Below are 18,883 nucleotides of genomic sequence, written 5' to 3'. Positions count from 1 at the left end.
TCATTTGAACAATGTTACGATTTATGAGACAAATGATTTGTTCTTTTATATAAGTTATTATTTCATTAACTGTCTCATTTTTGTTCAAACGGATTTTAATATGTTTGAAGGTTTATAGGATTTTCCTTTGATAAACACGCCTTATTTTGCAGGATGTAAGATAATATTTTGTATACCCCTAGATGGATCTTACAATTACACTAGATACCGATCAATGTTTTTTATAACTATAGAGGTATCTGTAAGCGCTCGCTTATCCGGACTTCACATTAGGGAAGTTCGAACAACAGACAGTGAGTCCGTAAATACAGGATATTACGTGTACTAAAGAAATAAAACAAGATATTCTAATTTTTACGGCGCGTACAGTTGGGCTTAATCCACCAGTATTTATAATAACTTGATGTATTAAAATTACTAGAACCTGCTCTGATTACTTTATACGGTCGTGTGTTTCATAGGAAAAATCCTTTTTAATTCAAAAAGATATTGGCATGTATGAACCAACATCGAATTTTTTCCCCCACTTTGCTAGAGTCGCTTATTGTGTGGAATTTGCTATGCTTTGAACACTCGGCAGATTTAACTAACCTTGACCGCTTGACTAGGTGACACAGTCACCGAGTTTGCTTGTTTGATTCTGAACGGGCTACGTTTCTATTTCTTGTTTTTGTAATAATTAGGATCCTTCTCTTTATTACATCGGCAACGTATTGTGTGTTTTTAGCATTATGTTGCTGGTTACGTATAAAGCAATGAATGACGAACTATTAGGAACTGAGCGATTACTAATAAGACAAGTTATCACTACTGCATTCCATATTAACTGTTTGTACTTCATTCTTTGCTAAAATTTGAAATAGTGAGGGATCCTGGTCAGCGCATTTAGCCTGATGAAAGTTTTTTACAGACATGTTATTCCTTGCAATCCAGCCATATTTTTAAAGTTAAGTTGAGTCATTGAGGTTCGATATTTTATATAACTCAAAAACTCAAGGCTAAAACTGCGATCGGGACTTTGCAAAGGAGCATTTATTGTCATGACCCGAAATAGTGTTACCTCTAATTTATATAGATTTGTACGGGTGTTCCACTTGTTTTTTGTGTGTTTTCTAATCACTACGGTGCTTAACGACCCTATCCATGCATCTGTATAAATACAGACGTCCACTGCGTAAACGCATATTCACTGTTTAATATGATTTGTTACGTAAGGGATTAATAATCACCCAAAATGATAAAATTAACATAGTATATGATTATGATATTTCAGTAGAACTTCTGGAAACAGACACTCAATGATAAAAAACTCGCAGTAGCGAAATCTCAATGATGTAGATAATTTCTGTAAAAAAGTAAGATTAAGAATGTCTCGTAACTTCAGCCACAGGAATAACGAAATTCGACCTGCAAAGGAAACACTCAAAGTTACTCCAAATGAATAAAAAATTGTACTTAGCTTGCTTTTGTGGGAAGTCACGGTGTTCCGATAACGACACACGGCCTTGGTCCTCCTTCTCTATTTAGCGGATGACCTGGTTTGGCTTCAGTTTCCCCCGTGCGCGTTGTTTCGATGATTCGAGCCCTTGAAAGATCCGATGCTGCAGACGCGTTCCGTTTGTTTCTTGAAGTGCCGGAAACGCTCACTAACGATGTTTTCTTGAATGATTCTAATGAGAGACGAAGCTTGCGTTGCCGTAGGAAAAAGACACGTCGGTTTTGTTTCTTGAAGTTATTCACTAAACGATGATACTAAGTTGCTAGAAGAATCTCTTGCTTTTCGTCGTCGGTGAAGAGTTCTTGTTGTTTTCTGAAGTCGCTCACTAAACGATGATACTATGTTGCTTGAAGAATCTGCTGCTTTCGTCGTCGTTGAAGAGTTCTTATATGATACTTCATTATTCTGATTTTTCTTCGAAGTTGTAGAGTTCTTCTGGTCCACTGCCACCAATATTAGGGCTTGTGCCTTGTATGATAAGGCGCCCTATGAGGTAATGTTAGACTTGCGATAATCTTTATGCTAAGTCGGTTGGTATTGCACTTCCATCTTCAATGGAGTGTTTTGGGGTTTGTAGATCACTTACGAAGTCGGATTATCTTCTTGTTATGACGATGATGTGTTAAACTCATGGTGAGGAGGTTCTTGTAGAAAACACGAAGTATAAAAATAGATATATTCTTCTGAAGTTTTACATGCTGAAGATCAGATATGATTGTACAAGTCTTCTAATAACGATAGCTTGATCGCTTCTGCCAATGATGATGGCTACTTCTGTTCTCTCTACATGATAAAGCTTAGGTAAAGAGATACAGGTCTTCTAATGACGATAGCTAACTCTGTTCTGCTCCCGTTCTACATCTCTGTTACAAGTTATCAAGGAAGCAGATAGTAGCTCGAACATATGAACATACTATCAGATGACATAGTTACATACGAACACACAATCAAAATGAGACACGCTACAGATCACGTAGGCCGTTTGAATTATAGGTCGGGTAGTTGTCTCAAGCAGGGAGCTTGGACTAATGTTTATAAACAATTGAATGACTACAGGTGACGGCATGTTATCTTAGCCTACATACTTATTGTATACGTCATCTTTAGCGTCTCTAGTCTGATCACATTCCTGCAAGCAATCTTTTATATATATGGACTAACATTCCATATTTTTATTATGTAAACACTTACATATGCATTCCTGATCGTTTCTCTCAGCCCAAAACAATATTGTGTTCCTGGACACTTCCTTTTTGTTCCGTTTTCATCTTACTTACATCTGCATTTAATTTAGTTTCATATTTTTGTAGTTTGTTCATGAATCTTACCTGCCAGAGATATATATAGCTGTATTCTCCGAAGTCCGACAGAATTTCAAACTCCCGGCACACGCAGTAGGTCGGCCAGGTGGTAGTACCCATTCCCGCCGCTGGGAGGCGGGCGTAAGGAACCATTCCCATTTTCTGTCAGATATTTTCTGTCGCCGGTGCAGACAACAAGTGTTTTCTGCACCTCCGTCATTGGATTTGGAACTCTTTTGGTCACTTGAGTATCCCGATTGATTTTTGGTTATTTGATTAGGATCGGTGGTTAGGCTACGCTAATTGTGGATTGTTTTTATTTTGGCTTGATTTTTCCTTAAACTTACGATGTCTGGATCTAGTTCGACTAGGCCAGAGTATGTTGTGTGGAAGAATGCAAGGTTAGGCTACCGAAAACTTCGGTAGACCCTCATACAGTGTGCGCGAATTGTAGGAAACATGTTTGTATGTTTGATGAGCGCTGCAACGAGTGTGAAAATATTTCTGATTCTGCGTGGAAGGCTTATGAATCATAGGTACGTAACTAGAACGTGATAGTGTAAGGAGGTCTTCCTCCAGGCGTGTAACACAAGTTACCCGTCCAGTAGAATTTATCCCTCCAAAGACCTGTGATGCCTTCGGGCCCTACAATAGTGTCTTTGGAGGGTAATACCCTATCTGTGATTCTTAAATCTTTGCGTAGCCTGGAATCATGTTTGCATTGGAAAGTTATAGTAGTGTAGTGAAGTATAGTGATAATGCATGAGTGTTCATTCTATCGCGTAAGCGTATAATTTCTCATTGAAAACACACTACCGCGTGATGGCTCTCCCTACCTCGGTGAGGCAGAATGTAGTAGGGAGGTAGCTGTCCAAGTGTCTAAAATACTCTACGTTTGTTCATAAAACTTACCAGTCAGATATATGTATATATATATCTGCCGGGTAAAGGTGAACAAGCGATGTTGTATCATAGTAATATTATTTTTGCCCTTACGTCATATTACTATCAAACGGTTGTATGGTTCAAGTTATATACTCATACCATAGTTACTCCTACGGAGGACAACCGAGAGTACGATTATTCTTATTACATTTAATCGGTTCTCCCTGCAACTATTCAGGGGTTGCCGGTTTCCCTATTTTTAAACATTTAAGGTATTGTTAGGACAATACCAAGTTAGCCTTTTATATTTATCAAATTCAGTTTCGCTTAAATATATCAGTTTGATGGATTTTGGTTTCTGCTCTATAATGATAGTAAACCTATTCTTTTATTCGTAGAATGGTGTAGGTGGCAACTCAGGCAGAGCAGTGCGAGAACGACGAACGTTCTCTGAGTCTGCTGTCACTAATGCGTAATGCCAGTGCTCAGTTCCATCTGATTGTCTGCCATGCGCAGTAGGTACGTCTCTCTCTCCTGCGGGATTGACGGACTAACCGTATTTCTACCCTACAATCACGGCCTTAGCCTCGGGTTGAGGGGAATTCTAGCATACATGGCTGAACATCTTCACTTTGCGAGAATTTTTTCATAAAAAAAAAAAAAAAAAAAAAAACAAATAATAATAATAAAATAATAATAAATAAATAAATAAATATATATATATATGTGTGTATGTAGTATGTGTATATATATATATGAATGTGTATATATATATATATATATATATATATATATATATATATATATATATATATATATATATATATATATATATATATATACAGTAGACCCTTGACTCACGAACACAATCCGTTCCTAGACCTTGGTCGTGTTCGAAATTGTTCGTGACTCGGAGCTAATTTCCCCATAAGGTTTAATGGGAATAATATTAATTGGTTCTCGACCCCTACGAACCAATATATATTATGTATATTTTGCCTTATTTTACACAGATAATGTAAAATTCAGTGTAAAAACGTTAATATATCTAATAATATAATTTAAAATGGTAAACTAACACTATAAAAACGTTTGTAAAGTGAACACTTACTATGACTGGCGAGACTTCTGGCTTGACGGACAAGAGAAGAGGAGGGTGGTGGGTGGGGAGGAGGTTATTGTGCGGAAGGAGACCCTCCCCCATCCAGGTCGGGGAGATCTCGTTCCGGAGATTCAACTCTTCTAGGTTTTTTTTTGGTGAACGTTTAATCACAAACTTATCCAATGTCTGTTGCCTTTTCCTTCCTTGCATAACTTTTCTGAAATGGCTCATTAAATTTTCATTGAGCATATTCACGATCCTGTTCGTAACAATTTTGTCCGGATGATACAATTCAAGGAAGCACTGGACATCATTCCACTTTTCCAATGCGGCTTTTATCACATCACTGCTGACATCTGTAACTTCCTCCCAGCCTCCTCTTCGTCAGTTGATTTCTTTCTTATTTCAATGGTTATCTTCCTCTGCACCCTCTTCTCACCATCACTCTTCACTTTCTTACTTTCACCACCACTCTTCACTTCTTAGGGCCCATTATGAAGAAAATCACAAGTTTTAGCGCAAAAAATGCTAAGCGAATTGACGAACGTCTTGTACACAATGAGATGAGACAAAGAGCGATGCGTGGGTGACGCCGTGCGTGGGCGGCTGGTGGATGGCTGTTCCCATGGCAACTCAAACGCTCTCACGTGTGCTGGGCGATTTCGCGCATTTTTCAAATGTTTGTGTCTAAAAATTAGTTTGTGAAACAAAGTGAATTGTTATTTTCCAGAAATTTCCAGCATTTTTCAAATGTTCATGTCTCAAAATTAGTTCATGACCCAAACAGAATTTTTATTTTCCGCATTTTTTTTTGTTCGTATCTCAAAGTTAGTTCGTAGGTCAAGGGTGAAATTTTACCTATAATTTTGGTCGGGGATCGAGTTGTACGTGGGTCAATGCGTTCGTGAGTCAAGGGTCTACTATATATATATATATATATATATATATATATATATATATATATATATATATATATATATATATATATATATATATATATATATATGTATGTATGTGTGTGTGTGTGTGTAAATGTATGTGTGTATGTATATATATATATATGTATTAGACCTTTTTCGGTTCTGTTTACCGCATGGTAACAGAATTCTGTCCGAGTCTACAGCGGCATAGCACACATGATTTCCCTCGAAACAAGAATGATGTGCAAGAGATGCAGTCAATTAGCTCGCCGAGACGTCCCTTGCTCGATTATGAAGGGGACTCCTTCCGCTGCCAAATACGACAGCGCCGAGCGCGACGCTCGGCAGGACGCTTGGATGGACGCACAACGTAATGCTTCTTCAGACATTCGCCGAGAATCAGAGAATAGTAATGGATCTCAGGAAGGAGACTTTTAGGAAGAAACAAATGAACAATCTTCTACAGTGTCTTCAAATTACTCCTGTTTAAGTGAAACGCAGCCTTATTAGGGAAGGAAACATGCTCGGTGAGGGAATGAATGAATTGCAGGGGACCATTTCCTCCTCGCTGGAGAAGTTTGTTTTCCCTGAATAGACTGAAATTCACACCTCTCCAGTTTTTCCTGCAGAAAAACTGGAATAGCATAGATGATCTAGAAATTGATTCTGAACATCTCTCATAGTCAAGATTCGTCTATAGGTGATGTCATGGCTCATAATCTCATAGAATTTGAATCTTGAAAGATTACTTTAGTCTTCAGAGACGTCCTCCCACGCAGGAGTTGGAACTCTCGGAGGGTCTCGCTCCCTCTGAGGAGAACGAAGACGCTATCGGTCGCACAGGCGGCCGTCGTCTTTGGTTCCTCGGAGGGGGACGCTTCTCGTCCGTTAGCTCCTTCTGCTTTGCAGTCGTCTCCTGGGCAATTGGAAGACTTTCCGCAGTAAAAGAGAGCTAAGATGTATGATGTATGTCTCAGGGAGGGGGACGCTTCACGTCCTCTCTCTTTTCTACTGTGTTGCGATCTTCACCGGAGAGGACGTCTTCCGATGAGTATGCTTTTGAGTGCTTCGGTCGCTCCTAAGATATATCCTTGGCGGTCCATGTGAGAAGGAGGAGGGCTTCCCCTCGCCCATCGTCTTCTCAAAGGATCAGCCTTTTGCCTGAGAAGGAATGTTCTCCATCGAAAAGGATGATTGTGTCTTTGCAACAACAACTTGTTTTGTTGATTGCAGTGAGAAAGGCAAAGCCACATCGCGAGAGGAAGGATGATAGGCTGCCAATCAAGAGTCCAGGCAGTCCCTTATCCTTCTCCTCGTTCCGCTCTTTCGCCAGTTGCCTTGCTCTCTAGATTTCATGCAGCTCGCCAGAGGTTGTCTAGAGAGCACGGTTACCATCTTCCCGAACGTGTGTCAGTTGAGAAGAAGAAGAGGTCTTGGTTCGATGGCTTCGAGCCTCTTTTGAAGAATAGTTTCAGCCTGCGGCCCCTCAGTCTTCTCCTTCGCAATTGTTATCTTCGAAGGACGACAGGCTCGTTCATGCCTCCACTCAAACGCGGTGTCTGAAGGATTTTCAAACAACTTAATCGTTGGTGAAGTCCCTGGAACTACTGGTGAATTTCGAAAAGTCACATCTGATCCCAACCCAATCCATTGTGTATCTGGGGATTCAGATGGATTCAGTGGCTTTTCGAGCTTTTCGTCCCAGGGACGTCAGCAGCAAGGCTTAGACAAAGTGGTTAGCCTTCCTAAGGAAAGATTCGTGCTCGGTGAGGGAATGGATGAGTCTAACGGGGTGGGGACCATTTCCTCGCTGGAGAAGTTTGTTTCCTTGGGGAGACTGCACCTCAGACCGTTACAATTTTTTTTCTCAAGTACAATTGGAAAGAAAACAAGAATCTACACATGATCTTGGAAATTTCAGGAGAGGTAAAACATCACTTGAAATGTTGGCTAGATCCAGTGTAGCTGTCGGAGGGCGTGTCTCTCAAGCTTCAGAGCCCCGACCTAGTGTTGTTCTCCGACGCGTCCACCACGGGATGGGGAGCATCATTAGGGGGAAAGAAGTGGCAGCACCTGGAGAGGGAACAGGTGTCCTGGCACATAAACCTAAAGGAAATGGCAGCCATCTTTTTAGCTCTCCAGTTTTTTCCAAGAAAAAGTCTCTCGTCGAATAGTCCAAGTCAACTCAGACAACACCACAGCTCTGGCGTACTTGAAGAAGTAGGGGGGAGGAGGAACACAGTCTCAGTCCCTTTTTTGCTCTGGCAAAGGAGATCTTGCTGTGGGCAAGGGCACTGGACGTCATGATCCTTACGAAGTTTGTAGCATGAGTACGTAGAGATTGTCTGGGCAGATCTCTTCAGCAGACGAGGTCAACTTCTGCCAACCGAGTAGACTCTGCATCAGGAGGTATGCCAAGAGCTGTGGGGGTTATGGGGACGTCCGCTCGTGGATATCTTTGCGACGTCCAGAACGAAGAGGCTTCCACTGTACTGCTCCCCAGTACTCGACCCAGCTGCAGTGACGATAGACACAACTTCTCTGGGACTGGACGGGGATGGACCTGTACGCCTTTCCCCGTTCAAGATCTTAGGGGAAGTCATGAGAAAGTTTGCGGTGTCGGAAGGGACGAGAATGACTTTGTTCGCCCACCCCGTTTCTGGCCTGCGAGAGAGTGGTTTCACAGAGGTCATGGCCTTTGCAGTAGACTTCCCGAGGACGCTTCCAGTAAGGACAGATCTACTCAGACAGCCCCACTTCGAGAGGTACCTCAGAAGCCTCTTCGCTCTGAGTCTGACTGCATTCAGACTATCCAAAAGTTGGCCAGAGCGAGAGGCTTTTATACGTCAATGGCGAAAGCTATCGCCAGTGCAAGAAGAGCGTTTTCCAACGCAGTGTACAATCGAAGTGGATAGTCTTCAGGAGTTGGTGCAAGAAGAACGGCATTTTCCTCCACCACGACCTGTGAGCCAGATTGCTGACTTCCTTTTCTGAGAAGGGATCTAAAACTTGCAGTCTCTACAATCAAGGGTTATAAGAGTGTGCTTTTAGTTGTCTTTAGGCACAGAGGCCTGGACTTGGCGGACAACAGAGACCTTCACGATCTCTTGAGATCTTTCGAAACGATGAAGGTTCAACAACCCAAGTTGCCGTCTTGGAACTTGGATGTAGTTCTGAAGTTCCTCATGTCCAGTCCATTCGAACCTATGCATGAAGTGCGAGCTTTTATGAATTCTTCTTGGTTCCATAACAATATGTCATAAAGGACATATGAGCTGTCACTTACGGGAGATGCAATTCTGTGTTGACCTCACCCGTTACACGAAGGATGTCAATTCAACCTACAAGAGATCCTTTTCTCTTGGTTGTTCGTGTCTGCGGATACGTTGCTGGGATAGGGAGCCGACACTGATCCTTAACTAGTGAGTTAATTTTTTTAGTTTAACGCTTTTTAAAATTAAGCGCTAACCCTCGTGTTAGGATCAGGTGATCGGGATCGGTGTTGTGCTCCTTAATTATGCTAATAGGCATAGGTATATGGTCATATGAGTGGATTAGCACCCATTGACAAATGGCCAGTTAGGCTTTGCCGAGTAAGTGGATAAGACCCCATCAGCAAACCCACCCCAAGAACTCTTACCCATAGGTCACATCCTCGCTGAGGCTCTTGAGACGAAGCAGACTCCTAAGCAATAGCTAGGAAGTCAACCCTCTGTCTGAAAAGATAGGAACCAAGGTTTATAAGAGGTCCTTCTTATAACTTGTGTGTTTGGTCAGGAAGCCAAGGTTACCAGTGTCAAAGAATGCTTTGGCTTTTTTCTTGAGGGGCACCATCAAGGAAGTGCATTCATCCTGTCAAGACAGTGATATGAAAGTGTTGAAGGTGAATGCGCATGGACTGAGGGCTATTTCTACGTCGGTAGCCTTCCAAAAGAACATGGCACTCAATGACATCTTGAATGCCACATTTTGGCGTAGTAATTCAGTGTTTGCCTCTCACTACCTTCGGGAGGTGAGGATTACATACGAGAACTGCTACTCTTTGGGCCCATATGTCGCAGCAGACAATATATTGGGGACAGAGAGTAGCACTCTTCCTATCTTTTAGAAAATAATATGTTAGTTTGGACTTTTTAATTTTATTTCTTTTTATTTTTTATTTTTATTATGTTTATGTAGGTGTTTAGTTTTTTGTGGTCTTGGGTAGGCCGCCTTAGGCGGACTTCCCTCCATTAGCCTTGGTTTTACGAAGTTTAACCAGATAGGCTAGGTCAGGTGGTAATGTTTTTGCTTCGCCCTCATAGTAGGGTAAAATGTTTTTGTCACAGTGTGGTCACGCCCCCATTGACAAATCATCTGGAGCGCACCAGCTACATAGGTCACGTCCTTGCTGGCACCTCCAGTGAAGCATTAACAGCATTCGGTGTCTAAACAACACCTATATGATCTGTCACATTGTGGTCACGCTCCCCGTGACAGTTCATTAGAGCGCACCAGCTACACAGGTCACGTCCTTGCTGGCACCTCTAGGAATGCAGTACCGAAATTGGAGGTCTATAATATAGGATCTAGTTGCATTGTGGTCACGCCCCCATTGACAGATCCTCTAGAACTCAACAGCTTCACAGGTCACTACCTAGCTGGAGTCTCTAGTAAAGCAGAAGCAGACTTGGGTGACGGTACTCACGAAGTCAGCTATGCTAACAGTTAAGGAACCAAAATATCAATCATATATATGCAATTGTTTCCCAAAATCGAATCTGTCTCCCCCTTCCTCCAAAGGTGGGATTCAGCTATATATATATCTGGCAGGTAAGATTCATGAACAAAATGATATTGTTATGATACAATAAAGTTTGTTCATACTTACCTGGCAGATATATATAATCAAAGTGCCCACCCACCTCCCCTCAGGAGACAGTGGCACTAGAAAAATCTGACAGAAAATGGGAATGGTTCCTTACGCCCGCTCCCAGCGGCGGGAATGGGTACTACCACCTGGCCGACCACTGCGTGTGCCGGGAGTTTTGAATTCTGTCGGACTTCGGAGAATACAGCTATATATATCTTGCCAGGTAAGTATGAACAAACTTTATTGTATAACAATATCATTTTTGATTATGGTATCCAGCAAATTGCAAGTACTGCAGTAAACCCTCAGAAATTCAGACTAATGTAAAGTTTTCTGAGAATCAAGCGTTATGGCCTACTTTTCAGTGATATATGGTATATTATTATTTTTTCCTTATGTATTTTCAGGTGAAGAAATAAATTATAAAATGATTATGGTATAAGTACGTGAGAAATAAAAATAGCGCAATGAATTGTCACAAGAGTGATAAAGAACAACTTATACATTTTTTGTACAAATTTGTGGTTCATGGATATGCTGTTTATTGTGACTGAAAGGTTTTGTTCTCTGGCTCTTCAGTCTTTTATTGGTCAGACAAAAGCACTATATTGCATGCTGTCTGAATTCTCATTTGCAGCGGCCAGTTACCTCAATTTTTAAAGGGACTCAGTTGAGGCAGTGAGACTTGTGAGGATGAGAGAAAGATAGTACTTAGAATTCAAGGGTATGTTCAAAAAAACCTTTCTGTTATTAAGGCTGTTTCATTGACAACTCCATTAATCATATACATGCTAAGTTACTCTGTAGGATTGAGGTTGAGAAACTTGATGTAATTCTGACCTACCAGTTTTCATGGTGCATCTTCAAATAGATATCTTGAGAATAACTTACTAACAGGGCCATGTTCTGGTGAATACCTCAAGACATATCAAATGTTTCATTAAATATGGATACTGACTTGGAAATGCTTGTTTTCCCTGTTAGAAGAACCATGAAGTCTTCTTACTTACACTGTAATCTTTAGGATTGAAACCATATAACCAGTGTGTATGGGTTTAAATGGATTTTTCCCCTGATATTGAAGATGCAACTGTAAAAATGAAAAAATACTGTTGTGAAGGTTTGTCAAATGCAGTGATATGAGGGCCTTATTCAGAGAGTGTGCGTGTAGCAGGAGACTTTAATAGTTACCAATTATGTACTTTTGAGGATGTGGTTGGACGGTATATCTGTAGGGAGAGAAACTGAGAGAGAGAAAAGCAGTGAAGGAATTTTGCCATAGCCAAGGATAAAGTTTTTTTATATAATGTTTAAAAGTCCTAGAGAAAAATTTATTACACTATGCAGGAGTGAAGAAGCAGTAACACTGATTTGATTTTATGATGTGAAGTTACTAATAAAAGGGTTGCACTGTTAATGTCTTTTTTTTTGTGAGGGAGAGAGAGAAAAAATGAAGAAGGAACAGTAAAATGAAAAAATTGTATTGAATAGGTAATAAGTAAAAATTGAGTTATCTGTAAAGAAGAGGTGTCCGCAAGCAGGCATTTAAAGTTGATGTACAAAGGGCATCAGATGAAGAATGTTTTGAATTATGACAGAGAAAGGAACGGATATGACAAAAGGAGTGGGTAAAGAACATGATGTTAATACATGTAGTCTCTGGTTATTGGGGTGGGGTTCCATTCCGACCCCTTGATGATAAGTGAAAATCACCGATAATCTAAAATCTGAAATTTTCTATGCTTTTTGGGACCGATAACTGAAAATTGGCGATTTTTGTTGCTTATCGGCTCTGGTAACAGGATTTTGGCGCTGATAACCAGTTAAATGGTACCTTTGTTAGTTATGTATCGACATCAGCACACTATTATCAGTGTCGATATTTGAATAGCAGCAAATTTTGCCGCTGAAAACACCAATTTTCAGCGATTGTTAAGACTAGGCAAGCTCCTAAAACCAGATTGCTGATAACTGAGGCTGCCAATATCCAGGGACTGCCATATAAATGAAAAAGGAGTTGGCTAGTGCAAAAATTATAGAGGAAGATTACTTTGGCATGCTGCAAAAATTTTGGAGAAGGTACTGAATGAAAGGCTGTTGAAGTATTTTTCAAATTGACATTTGTCAGTTTGGCTGCATGTCAAAGAAGTCAGTAGCAGAGGCAAAGAGAAATAGGAGTTGAAAAGGCATCTGACAGCACCAAAACAAGTTCCTTGTTGGATGAGTCGGTTATGTACTCGACTACCAATCTCAGGGTCTGGGTTTTTAATTCCCTGCTCTCCCAACAAGGAATCTGAGGAATTTATTTCTTGTGATAGAAATTCATGTATCGATGTGATTCGGATCTCACAATAAGCTGCGGGTCCCGTTGCTAACGTAACCAATTGGTTCCTAGCCATGTAAAAATATCTAATCCTTCAAGCCAGCCCTTGGAGAGCTGGCTTGAAGGATTAGTGGTCTGGTAAAACTAAGATATATGTAACGCAGTGGTTCCCAACCTCCCAACCTTTGGCATTTTGAGGAACCCCTGAGACAATTTTTCTCATCCCAAGGAACCCCAATATATATATACTACATATGATATAAATGTTGTAATAATTACCTTTAGTAAAACTGGGGAAAAAATCTTGCACGTATGTTATGATAAAAAAAAGAAAATAAATTATAAGCCTACAATTTCTCATGGTATGTTTAATGAAGAAAAATATATACTTATAAATAACAAATAATTAAATAAAACACGAATTCTCATGGAACCCCTGGTGATCGTTCACGGAACCCCGGTTAAGGATGGATGACGGAACGTAATATATGTGACATAACACCGTTATGGTAAAGATAGTTGCAGATTTATCAGTGTTTGAAATAAATATCCATCAAGGATCTGCCCTGAGTCCTGAGAAAGCTCTAAAAAACGGGTGTAAAGATTATGGGAGCAGCTGTGTACAGATAACCTAGTGTTAACAGGATGATCAGAGGAAGAGACTGGAAAATTTTAAAAGATGTAAGAAGAGTTAAGAGAGGATGAAAGTCAACCAAGCAAGACAGAGCCTTTGGTGATTTGAAGGAAAGGAAAGGAAAATTTAGGGGCAAGGAAAGGAACAATTTGAATACTGTGAAAATGGTAAGGAGTTGAACTTTGTACCATGTATCAACTGCAATAGAAGCTGGTACAATAGATGCTCAGGGTTGCAAAAGATAGTTGAAGTAAGAGATTTGTGATGTCTGAAATATATGAGCAAAAATATTGATGAGATAGTTGAGGCGTGCCATGTTGCTTAGAAACACCGATTAGAAGACTACTAATTTCATGTTGCATGTTGGGGAAAAGGCCTTGGGAGAAGGGGGATGTATTAGGTAGCAGAAAACATTAGTAATAAGCTAAGGGTATTTTAGTTTGTAAGATAGTATAGTGGTCTAACTATTAAAGACTAAGGGAAACATATATAAAGAAGAGGTATTATTTTTACAGTGCAGTGAACCCCCGCTTATTCGTGGTTCGGCAATTGCGTATCCAGTCATTCACAGATTTTTCTGAGATGCATTTTTTTCAACTCGCTGAAAAATAGGTAATTCGTGGACTTTTTCTTTGAAAAAAAAATTTCACTGATTACTGTATTTTCATGTTATTTTTGTGACCAAATACATTTTTTATCATAAAAAATGTACAGGCAGTCCCCGGTTATCAGCTATTTGTCACCATAATGGGCCAATATCTGGTTATCAGTGCCATAAGGAGCCTCAATAATGCGTTATGGCGCCTTAATGTACCTAACAGAGGCGCCATAATGGCACTTATGGCGCCGATAACCGGTTATCGATAATGGTGCCTTAAATCACCGAATTTCAGTTAATGGCGGTTTTCACTTATCAGCACCCCTCCAAGAATGGAACCCCTGCCGATAACTGGGGACTGCCTATATTTAGTCACAAATATATAAAAATAGGTAGTTTTAAGCATTTTTAGGGGGGTATTTGGTGTTCCAGCTATTAAAGTCACAGTTGTAAGTGTTTTTAGATGGGTTCCAATAGATTGCAGATTTTCAGTATTTGCGGATGGTTGTGGTACCTAACCCCTGCGAATAAGGGGGTTCCACTGTATATGACTATACGAGGTTCTGCCTAGCAATGATTAATCTTTCTTGTGTTTCATGTAATGCCTTCCTATCTCATGAAAAGCTTGATTTTGTAAAATAAAGGCCACTAAAGCATTGCTGTACGTATTGTTATTTAAAGGTTGACGAATGGACGTTCGTATGGGAACACGTATGCTAGGTGAGTTGTATGGTGATGACATATTGTTAATAACTGTATAACACTTCTGATAAGTTTACTAAGCAGCTCAAAATATCTTTTCTGCCAAAGAAAAAGCATGATGAAGAGTGGTCATAGTTGCAGACACTTTGCAGAGGAATTACAGGTTTGTCAAGTCTTAAATTCACCTTTCAGTTATTTAATACTGACTTATAAGGAGTCAGCTTTTATTGGCTATTGTTTCAGGATTACATAATCTTTTAATTAAAAAAAAAAATGTTTGCAGAGACTATACCACTTCAGTATATTTTGGACAGCTGAGTGTAAACTCTAAAGTCCATAAATATCTATGCACAATACATTCTTTATTTTTCTTCAGGAAGGTTTGAAGGTGTAGTATTTTTTTGTGGAGAGCTTTACAGTTGGTTACTCAGTAAATGCATACTAACAACTTGAGCACTTTCAGATATGCACTGATGATTTATTCATCTATTTGCAAAGGCCAGGGTACCATAGATTGTGCATCGACAGTTTTCACTTTCTCCATGCAGGAACTAGGAACAAGATGAAATCATCATGATAGAAGTTTACCAGAGAATAATTTTTAGTTCAAATATGCATGCAAGCTTCAGTATTTTTTATAAAAATTAATTCTCATTTTGTACTTGGCATTTGCATGAAATCTTTATTACTATTTGCATATTTTATTTTTCCAGTTTTCTTACCGCTTGAAAGTAGGATGTTGAAGTTGAATTACCCATTTCATTTTTATTGATCTGTGAATGTGTACTGGCATAATTTTAGTAATTATAGTACTGATTTTAATTCTTAGATATTTTTATGCATGATATATAACAAAAAATAGAATTATATATCTCATGAGCTACAAACAAACTTGATAAACCCTGACACCTATGGCGCTTGCCATTACACATCATAATAATTGTTTTTCTTTTGGTATCCCTTATTGTAGTTTATTTGTTTAGGATCCATGCATTATTTTCCCTCCTTAAAGCATTTTAATCTTCATTATCCTTTTGTTTATTCTTATCATTCCACCAGAAATAGTTTTTGTTGATTAACCTATCATTCATAATTAGTGTTATGTGCAGTGAGAAGTGACTTCAGACATATAACTTCTGAAGTCTTCAAGACAGAAGCAGCAGATTGCCAAAGTGATTGTTGAAAAGCTCATGCCTTTGACCAATCGGTAGTAACTGTTTACGTCATTCTTTCACATTTCTTGCCTTAGGTGAACTCTAAGAATTCCTCCCAGCTTGCTTTGATAGGTGGAACAATATAAACTTTGTTTTTTATTTTTTTTCTTCATGTTCTTCTTGTTATTGTGTAATCAAACTTCTTTTCATATTTCTCATGCATTCGAGCTTAAAAGTTTATTGATAACCTTGTTTACTTACAGATTGTGTCGTGCCATCTTCCTGTAAGCACTGTCATATTAAATTAAAGTATGTTGTTGAATTTTGTCACTTTGTGTTATTAGTGTATAATTTATTAATTTTTGTTTATTCTTTTCTGATGGAAAAATTGAGTACTTTGCTATTCATTTAGTGGCTATGGTTTGCTGCCTATGCTGCTGTTTTTGTGGTCAAGGCTTCAGTCTCTTTGAATGAGATGTGTGTTTGCAGTGCCTCCCCCCTATGTTGGGGGAGTTAAGGTTAAGAATCTCTGGCATTTGAAGTGTTTATTTTCATGGTGCTTTCCCTAGTAGAAAACTCACCTTCTGTGCCCCTTCCCAAGGGCCTCACCCAGAAGGGATTTTTCCACTCCCCCATCAGTCATGAAATATTTCCATTCGTCAATCTCCTTTTGCTGTGTTACAGTCATTTTTACAAAAAAGAATAAGGCTATTGTTACCTGTCAGTGGGTTGAAGGCATGCACTGGCAACAATCACTTATGGCTTTTCACTACTTCTTTCTTCAAGACTTCAAGATGTTAACACATCTGGTGGAATTCAACGCTGTGAATTAAGAGGAATTATGATTGATAGATTTGTATGGAAAAATTGTTTTCAATAAACTTCATTTCCCTTTGTCACAACCATCTTCATATCTGCTATCCAGTGTGATTTTTTGTATTTCCTGGTTTCTTACATGTTGCAAGTATTTTGGCCATTTCATCAGGAGAAATCATTAATTATTATTGAAGATATATTTTTATGAATTCCATATTTGCCTACTGATGAACTTGATCCATGTTATTTATATGAGCTTGGAAGGAGCAGCTGATGGACCATATTTTTTTTAGTTAACTCAGTGAGTCAGGACTTAAAGTGAGGATGTAAATGTGAGGCATATTTTATGTCAGATGAATAAAGGAGAGGAGAATATGTAGTGAATATGCAAAACTATTCATTGTACATGGGGGCAAAGATGAAGAGCCAGAACCAAAGAGAAAAATTCAGTCTCACACTATGACAAGTGGGTCTTGCTCTTCCCTAGAGGTAATTCTCGACAGGTGTTTGGTGCCTTGGCCAACTTACTTTAAATGTAAACCTATCTATACTTTAATTTGGAAATTTTATTTTACGGACGTATTTTTTTCTGATTTATAATTGGCTGTCTTAGTTTGTTCAGAGAGCAAAGGGAGGTTCACAATTTTGTAGACTCAAATTAAATGATAATGTAAAGATTTTTTTAGCATTTGTAATGCACTGGTAGTTATTTATTTCTACTTTCATCCAAGAAGAATTCTGGTGTGTATGCATTTGAGGATTTATTTATACAAAGCAAATGTCAGTTTAGAATTTTGAAAGATTTTCCTTTTTTCCTTTTTTAAAATGTTTCGGTGAACATGCATTGTCATTTTAACACTTTCATCTTATTAAAATTTATTTACTCCCTCTTCATAGTCGAAGAACATCGCAGGAGCAGCAATATCGAGACCAACAACGATGGGTATGTACCTAAGGTTTTATTGTTCTATGAACTAAATAACAAGCTTCTTCATAGTAAAATCATAGCACTTTAGTAATCCAAAGTCTAGTAACCTTGATTTTCATAATTTCCTAATTTTATTTAGTGAGAATTTAATTTCTTTATGCCCACTAAGGGATTCAGAGCCAATGAAACTCATTTTTTTGGTCATGGCTTTTTATCAAACCATCAGGTAAAGGTGAAAGTTGGCAAGAGTATATTTTGTTACCCTACCTGATTTATGCAAGAATTATTTAGTACCTAAGTTCAATGCTTCTGGTACTTATCACGTTAAGAGTGAGTATCCTACACCAGAGCCATCAAAATCACTGGTAAGGGTTTCGAACACAGTAGTGATGTCATGAGGCTCCAATCACAGTAAAGAGAAGTTTACATAGTATTGGGAAAACATCTCTTCATTGTGACTCTTAGGGGAAGGAGACTTGGAAAGTCTAGTTGTCTTGGGAGAAGAAGACTGAGACGCATGTCCACGGACCAAAAGCATCTCACGTTCTTGACTGTCATTGTCACCCACACGTTAGGTATGAGAAATTCCAGAAGATGCAATAGACAACTTAGTGGAAAGCAATTTCGAACTTTTGATCAGTGGTCCGTCATCCTTACGGCAAACTCTAGTATGTATGTGCATGTACAATGGAGAGACACATCCATGTAGAGAAGACTGTGAAACACTTCTCTCATTCTTGGAAGAAGAAACAACAAAGTCCTGAATCTTCCAACGTTTGACTCTTGTACAAGTAGGAGGAGATGGAGTGGAGGAAGGCTCTTTCCTTCTACGCTGTCTCTTTGTAAGGGGAACTGCATATCTCTCACAGAAAATGGATTCTAGTTTATCAAACGTCACCTGAAATTACGTCTCTGAGGGAAGTAGAGCAGATGACAGAGACGTGGATGGTAATGACATCACCGCCTTAGACAGAGGGAGAACCGACACCGCGGTCACGACATTAGGCATGGCAGCGCAAGCCATTGGCCTCACTGGCAGGAGATAAGTGGCAACCCAGCAGACGACGACGGTTACGGCTCTGACCCACTTGAAAGCATCACTTGCATACCAAAGTAGTGTAGGCCAGGAGGAGGGTCAACTGCCGGTGGGACTTGGGGAGGCTGACGAGC

The 18,883-nt window shown here is 39.4% G+C and overlaps 1 pseudogene; it reads left to right on the top strand.

Annotated features, from left to right (window-relative positions):
* LOC135212785 (uncharacterized) overlaps positions 1-18,883 on the top strand; it is a 96,924-nt pseudogene that overhangs the window by 73,483 nt on the left and 4,558 nt on the right.

This window comes from Macrobrachium nipponense, chromosome 41 (assembly GCF_015104395.2).
Source record: "Macrobrachium nipponense isolate FS-2020 chromosome 41, ASM1510439v2, whole genome shotgun sequence".
Classification (NCBI taxonomy): Eukaryota; Metazoa; Arthropoda; class Malacostraca; order Decapoda; family Palaemonidae; genus Macrobrachium; species Macrobrachium nipponense.
Note: the sequence above shows the minus strand (reverse complement) of the source record. Positions and strands in the feature narration are given on the sequence as shown.